At 30.9% G+C, this 8,098-nt stretch overlaps 1 long non-coding RNA gene across 2 annotated transcripts; it reads left to right on the forward strand.

Annotated features, from left to right (window-relative positions):
* Positions 1–3,215: 3,215 nt before the first annotated feature.
* Positions 3,216–7,109, forward strand: LOC109801662 (uncharacterized). 2 transcript variants are annotated; one of them, XR_014430587.1, is made up of 3 exons: positions 3,216–5,202; positions 5,954–6,026; positions 6,238–7,109. It is a non-coding gene; the product is annotated as an uncharacterized LOC109801662 (long non-coding RNA). The 2 variants fall into 2 exon arrangements; XR_002240034.3 differs by lacking the exon at positions 3,216–5,202 and having other exon boundaries at positions 5,209–6,026.
* Positions 7,110–8,098: the final 989 nt, after the last annotated feature.

Here is an 8,098-nt window from a genome sequence, read left to right on the forward strand (position 1 = left end):
TATGAATGAAAATTATAACTTAAATAGATTAAAAAAATTGTCATAGTAAAAAGATTAAAAATATAATTAAACTTATGTTTTATATATTAAAAATTACCATAACTTTTAATTATATAAAAATAAATATTTATCATAGACAGTTGACATGTTACGATACTAGTTTAATAACTTAACTTCATAACTTGGTTTTAAGTTTTTTTAATAACTTAACTTTATAACTAGTTTAAAAGTTAAATTTTCAACTTAATTTTTTTTTATGGAGCACATCTTAGATTAAATTATATTAATAATAATTTTGTTTCTCTAATGATAGTAACGCGACCTAAAAGTTCTCTATCACAAACCAATTTAGTGAGAAAAATCAAAAGTAAAGTCTTCTTTTCTTTAATGGGGTTCTAAATTTGTGGTGATTATTAAGAAGGGAAGTTCAAATCCAACAGTGCGAGTTTCCTTTACGTGACGGGGATTAGTGATCGAATAACAACGTTCATCATTTCAAATCAAACTTTGACTGAAAGAAATGTGCAATTAGCTAGCTAGGTCGTTGATAATTTGCGAGACCATATTCAAATCATTAATTATCTTACCCTCGGAATTCATGCAAATAATCTTATGACTCTGATTTAAATCGGATCCAATTGCACGATTTGATCGATCACAGTCATGTGCTAATTAATCTTCACACACACATAAACATTCACACTCAGCCTAGCTATACACTACTCTTTCAAATCAAGCACAATGTGTGATCATAGTCATATATGCTAAATGCTAATTATAATCTTCTCTCTCACTCACCCGAACTAATCCTCAATCAAATCATGCGTGCTACACTAGAATCCAAGGCACAAAAAATTGTATTAACATGTGAATCACTTAACATAAAATTGTTCTAACTTAATCTATAATTTTGAGTTCATCTATAAAACTGGTTTTTTATTTTGATATACACATTATTTTTGATAATTTTAACCCTTCATAAAAATTATATAAATCACATGATAATAATTAATAAATGGTAAAAAAATACTTTTATAAAAAGGTTTTATCCTTGAAATCATTAGTAACTATACATTATTCTAATTAACATGAATATATTAAAAAAAACATATAATTAAAACATAAAGTATCTTCTTTTCTCTCTCCATGAAAACATATAAAAGAAATGTGTTTAATTATTTTGATGGTTTAGCTATGTATATTCATTCTTAGCATTGACAAGACATGTTAAGATTAAGGCGTGGCTAATTTGTTGGGATTATAGAAGATAAGTATACAAATAAATGAGAACCTTTAAAATCAGGAATCAAATGAGTAGTGATTAACATTGGTGTGAGGTATAGAGACTAGAGAGAGAGCACTCGAAGGCACGAAATTTGGCTTTTTATTGTGTGTTTGGGTTGGCTGAAAGAGTCAAAACCATGCTCAATTGAATGAAGCATCCCTCTGACATCTTTGTCATCATCAAACTTAGCATGCGCGTAGTGAGTGACACAAAGCATCGTAGCATGGATTATTTGACCAAATCAAATGAATTTTCTGAAAACACAGCTTTAACTGCTGCAACTAATATTCTTCTCTATCAAGTATGAACCCCAAAAATGGGAAAATTCAAAGGTGAAACCTCTGCAACACCATGAGGAACATTCATGTTTCTCCTGCACAAACTTTGTACCGAAGAAACAAGCTATGATTCTTTTGCTATTATTACATTTTGTTTTGAATACATATGCTAAAAGAGACCAAGTACAATCAACATGCTATAACATATATATATCGTTACTAGATAGTTTTATTTTTTTTCAAGATGTGATTAAAGGTCAATTCCTCGGTCTCTATGTATAAAAACATATACTATAATTAGTATTAGTTTTATTTAAATACATCTTTGTGTTTTAAGATATTAATATTAGTCTTGGACCTATAAAGGAAAGTACATGATTTTTGTACGATCGAACTTGCGTACGTGAAGCATGCTAGTGTTTATTACTACTATACTAGGTATATTTCACATACTAAATATATTATCTATAATTAGAATTTATAATAAATTATATATAAATAAATATTATATTTAAATATATTAATTATATTTAAAATTAATATAAATTTAAGATTTAAGATAAATAAATATATGATTTTTAATTATTCATAACTTATCTTAAAATATTAAAATTTAATTTATAAACAAATATCATAAATAAAAAAATTGAATTAAATAAAAAAATTAAAAAAAATTCATCAAAACACTATTAAAAAATAATTTCTAAATTCGTGTTTAATATATAAAAGTTGATTAAGTTAATTTTTCACATTCAAAGTGTCAACAAAATTAAGTTAATTAATTTTTTCCACATGAACTAGTAGTTAGATAGAATTTATGAACCAATTCCTTATTTATAGCTTAAGAAATGGAATAAAGACTTAAATTTGTTCCTAACATATGTACGAAAATATACCTTAATTTCTGAAGAAGAAAAAAAGTTATGGGGTCTTTGAAAATGTAATAATTATAAGGCGTGTTTGTTCTTCTATCTTCTTTTTTCTCTAACCGCTTCACACACTTAATACGGGTATACACATTTAACACGTTATATAAATTTGTACTTTGAAATTGATTAGACCAACAAAGAGGTAATTGATGAACCTTTCATTCTATATTTGTCGGACAAAACTGTGTACATTTTAATGTTTATTATTTTCTTTTTGCATATTTTAAGTTGAATTTCCCCTTCTTTTTTTTTTTGTTTTGTTTTTAAAGTTGAGCAAATGATTCGAAGTTCAAAAACAAGCTAACGTTAAAGCTGTGTTTGGACACATAAAAATTCATTTCATTAGGTCTAACGTTAAGTCTTTGTTTAAACACACGAAACTTTACTTGCATAATTCTGTAAATAAGTAAGTTTAAACCAAAAAAATTTCGAGGGAACTCTTCAATATATATCATTATGTCATTTTCATTCCCTAATTTTACAAAGTGAATGAAGTCCTTTTATTCCCTACCTAAGATTGAATAAAGGTGTTGAAAATCTTTCATCATCTAATGATAAAGGCAAAAAATAATGTATATAAATATAAATAATTCTTATTGTATAAACTAATTTTATAAAGCTGAATTAAGTTTCAAATCACTTAATTAAAAGAGGTTAAAAATGCTCTCTTTTTTTCTTTTTTCTTTTTTTTCATTTGAGGGAGAGTTAATGTATATGCACGGATAGTTTAAAGTTTCATTTATTATTTTCATTTAATTACATATGAACATGTATAATAAATTTTTTAATTTTAATTATAACTATTTTTATTTTTTGAGAAGTAACTTTAACTATCTTAAAAACCGTAATTATCATAATTTTTATTTGATACGCAATTTAAAATTTTTTACACGCATTAATCTTTTACAAGGTGTGTAGTGATCCAATACCAATAAAGCCAGCCCAAAGTTAGCCCAAGCCATTGAATGGGGTTTAAATGTTTGATGGACCGATTGTGGCCCATGAATTTCACAGACCGTGAAACGACGACGTTTGTGAGCTTCCTATTCGAGGTTCTAGTTCCAGGTTCTTTGGCCAGCAGCACCTCAACGATGCCAAAAGCTACGAACTTTTTTAGCTGTTGATGATGGAATGTGTGGAAGTTGAACTTTGAAGAAGCTATCTCTACATCTGGGTGTTAACTACTTGGTTTTTTTTTTTTAAAATTATTTTATGATTGTTTTGTTTTTATTGTGTTTCGATTTCATGAAAATCTATGATGTTACGCTGCTTTAGTAATTTCGTTACTTTTGTTTTTTTAAAGGAAAATCGATTCCTATAGTTCTTCCTTATGCTGCAAATGTGAGGATTTGATCAAGAGAAAAAGGAAATAAATATAGGCAAAATAGAAATTGAATACTCCCAAATTCACTGTACTTAGAGATTTTAAGAAGTGGTGGTTTGGTGATGGAGAGTGAATTTTATAAATGGTAACAGTCATGGCTTGATGGCGGTATGTTAACTGCAGTTTAGAGTATATCCTGTGTCTTTGTTTCACTTTTTGAAGAGTAATTGTCTGTTTGTCATCGTGAATTCGACTATGGACTGGTAGATATTTTATAGATCAATTGCTTATGGAGTAGTGCATGCAATTGTGTAGAAATGTATGTTGTTACTTGTGAATAATAGCGCCGGAATGGATCCTATCCAGTGATATTTTCACTGGAAGAGATCCTAGCCATTCAAATATTAAAAAATGAATATAATATATTCTTATTATAAGGTGGAGGTTTAAAAAATTTAAGAGTGAGATCTTAACACTTGAGAATTTCAAGTTTTTTTTTCCCACTTGAGAGAATCTCTTCCCATAATAGCGCTTGTTTGACATCTTTGGCAAACTGTGTATATATGATTGAATGGCATTAGACATACAAGTGACACATTGGAAAGTTCTAGTTTCTCTAGCCAGAACAAGGCTCATTTTACAATTTTACCGTCACAAACAGAAACAGCTGTACAGGGCATCTAAGTTTACTTTGAATATTTTTCTTGTCAAACTTGGATGTTGCCACCTATGTGGTTGTAGTTCCAACAATTATTTCAATAAGATTACTGTCCTATCTATCAACCTTTTAAATGCATTGAGACAGTTACAGTGGACCCGTGACCAACTGGAAGGAGGAAGAGAATATCATGATGCATTGGTCCAACCAGAGAAATTCATGTACAAGCATATAGGTATTAAATGGATTTTGTTGCTTTGGATCATACAGGAAGTAATGGACAGTTCTTCAGTCGAACCCCATGTGGAATTGAGGCAAAGGAAACAGAAATATTTGGAAGAAATAAAATGAATAACAGAATAAGTAGATTCTACTTTAGCATGAATAGGTGAAAAACAGTACTGATATCTAACTTTTTAGTTCAATCATACTTCCTAACCCTTATCTGATATGGCTGACCATGCTTCAATCCCAATGTTATGCTTTTGACTGATGTATTCTGATTTATTTAACCATATTTTACCAAGAAAAAAAAAAGATTCATTGCTATTGTTTTTGTACTGATACTGTTCATATCCGCAATAACCACTGCAGTCTGTCACATCCAAGGAACGTCAAGAATCTTAGTTTTTGTCAATTATGAAAAGGATATTAACTTTCATTTTTCCGTTCTCAGTCTTCCCCACGTATATTCAATGTTAAGCAACACTTTCTTAAGTTTGCACCTGGTATGCTCTACTAGAACCTGCATTGACTTCGATGGGATGATTATGTGTTGAATGATATTTTAGTATTCCATTGATTTTAAAAAACAAATGAAGTAGTATGAAAATGAAACTATTCATTATACTTTTGGGAAAATAAAAAATGATGTCTTGATGTGTTAACAATTACAACGCCTTGCTTTAGGCAAGCAAGCTACTTGTCATCTCGCGACTGCGTACTGATAAGTCTAGCATCTTCGTGTTATATGTATGAATTATCTTATTTAATTTGTTATATTACCAGTGTTCTTTTTGGTTTTTTCCTGCGCAAACAATTTTTCTTGCTCACCAAACACATGCACCCCGCAATCACAAGAAACAGGCAAAATAAAAAGAGAAGACTGTTAAGACAAATTCCTATCTAGTGCCTTCTCTGCATGATGAGGAGACAATACAGGTGTCCAGAATTCTATGAATCAATAATGCTCTTCAACTTTACTTTTGTTGGTAAAGGGATTAGACTTGTCTGTAGGGTCCAAAAACTGACACGTGAAATATCATTAGATTTAAAATACTTCTGAAAGAAGATGGCATTACAAAAGAATTTTACTATATTCTTACTGAAACTGTAATGCTAGTGCATATAGGTATTTTCTTTCAGTGAACGAAACTAAAAGAAAACATTTTCTGTTGGAGGAGCTGGGATCATCATCTATACTGTCTTTTTAGACAATGTTGGTTCACTGAATTGCTAACTATAAGAATTATGCAGCAGCTTGACTGTACAAAATACATTGAAAAGAAGGGAAAAACCAAACAACTGTTGTGAAGATCTTTTGAGAATGCAGGTACAGTTCATCTATATTTCTAACCTGTTCTGCATTTTCAAGCTTCCAAGTTTTGTTGCTCACTCTCTAGATGTCAGCTTAGTGTTGCTTGCTTTGCTAGTCAAAGGAACAAGATGAATGTGTTAAGTCCTGTTGTGAATAGGATCTGATCCTCTTGGCACTCTTCTTTTGTTTGACTGATTTGGATCAAACTCGTCGTTGAAATTTGCAGATTTCTTCTTTGCATGATCAAGCCTATTGTTGGCACTTGCTGAATTCTTCTTTGTGTTCAATAATTCCTTCTCTGTAGCCTTCAGAGTATGTTGATTCTGCTGCAATATCCTTTGGTCTTCTTCACTGTGTCTTAATGCAATTTCTGAACTTCTCAGGCCTAACACATTCTCTAGTTGAATTGATATAAAGAACCCAACAAAGAGAAGAAGAATGATTGTTCTAGAAGGAGGATGAAACACCATATTCTCTTCACCCTGAAACAAGAAGAATAGTGGTGTGCTCTTTCTGTTTAGAGTGACAGGAGAATAAGTAGCTATCTACTTGTAATATCTGTGTTCTTATGGTCCATTCCTGTAGATATAACCTTGTTATATATGTCCTACTGGATTTGGAGGGTGCTTTAAAGCTTAAAGCAGGGAGGGCCTAAAGGAATTTTAGATTCATCTCGAATCACAAGCCTGAAATCTTAGCAAATTAAGGCTGTTATTTAAGAATCTGACAAGGATGAATAAAGGGGGTTGGGACAATGTCCTTGAGAGGCCAAGTATATTTCTTTTCATTTCTTTCTCTACATGTCTATCATATGCCTGCTTTATTCACCAAAAGAAGCCAAACACCGTTTCTGTCCAACTTGCCACATCATACTGCTATACCTTTGTATGCATCTGGATAAATAGGTCCTACATTCTCTGGTGGTTATGCTTGGTTTTGGCTCACTAGGATAATTCAAATTAGTTATCATTCTGGTATCCCATGTGTATCTGTTGAATTCTTGTGTATACTTTTAGCCTACATGTTTCAACTATTTTCTAAATGTGTATCAATACAAGTGGAACACTACAATGATTGGATGATAGTGTTTTATTATAATGACTAAAACTAACTTATAATGTGTTAATGTCTTTATTAAGTTACATTATACATTTGCAAAAGGTGCAGGTTTTCTCCATATAAAATTTTGGTCTAAGGGGTTAATATGGTAAATTAGCATTCCTTTGTTATTAAGAAAGTGGCAGGTTAGACATTAGTTGCTTTTAATTAGCATGACCAGGACTGGAAGATGGGCCAGGCAGAAGCAGGAGATTGCAACAGTGGAAGCAGGTTCTATAAAGAATAGATGGGGGAATAGAATAGAACAGTCCCCAAAAGAAACAAACTCTTGCTTTATGCACTTTTCTAACTTCTCTAAGATCTCCAAGTCACTTTAGAATTCCAAGCTCACTTCCCAAGGTAACAAAAATAACAGCACTGGATTTCTTGGGCTTAATGTTACCTTTATGCTTTGTTCTACTTTTAGATTAGATGGGTTGCCAAACACTATTTGTCCCTTCAAAAACAAAATTGCCCTCTCTCTCCTCTCTTATTTTACTTTATTTAACATAAAATATCACATGCAACTAGGAACTGTCGAAAGCATAAATTCCTTGGTTTATTCTTAATATGCAATGTGACCCTGGTCATGGTCCAAGTGAAAAAAACCAGCGCATGGACATTTATGTTCTCTTTTTTAGATTTTCTTTTCTTTTCTTGGAATTAAAGTGGGAGTTAAAATGACTTGTTGCTTTCTATTTTTCATTTTTCTTCCTATGGTTTGAAACTGCCTTTTGAGAGTGTCACCTCGTTACAAATCACATCACCTTAGAAGAATATGCTTTTAATTCTCTTCTGGCTATTTATTACTCTGATATTCCTAAGTAGTAAGTCCTAATATGTTGTGACATTCTAATTTTGGGTCGAATGGTTTGTATTAGATATGGATTATCTTTCCGTGATACATTACCATCAAATGAAGAGAAACACTTCTTTTCTCCAAATAACATATATTTTAGATTTTTTTTATTTTCTTTTCTTTTGCTATC

Source organism: Cajanus cajan, chromosome 11 (assembly GCF_000230855.2).
Source record: "Cajanus cajan strain Asha chromosome 11, NIPB_CcT2T_4, whole genome shotgun sequence".
Taxonomy (NCBI): Eukaryota; Viridiplantae; Streptophyta; class Magnoliopsida; order Fabales; family Fabaceae; genus Cajanus; species Cajanus cajan.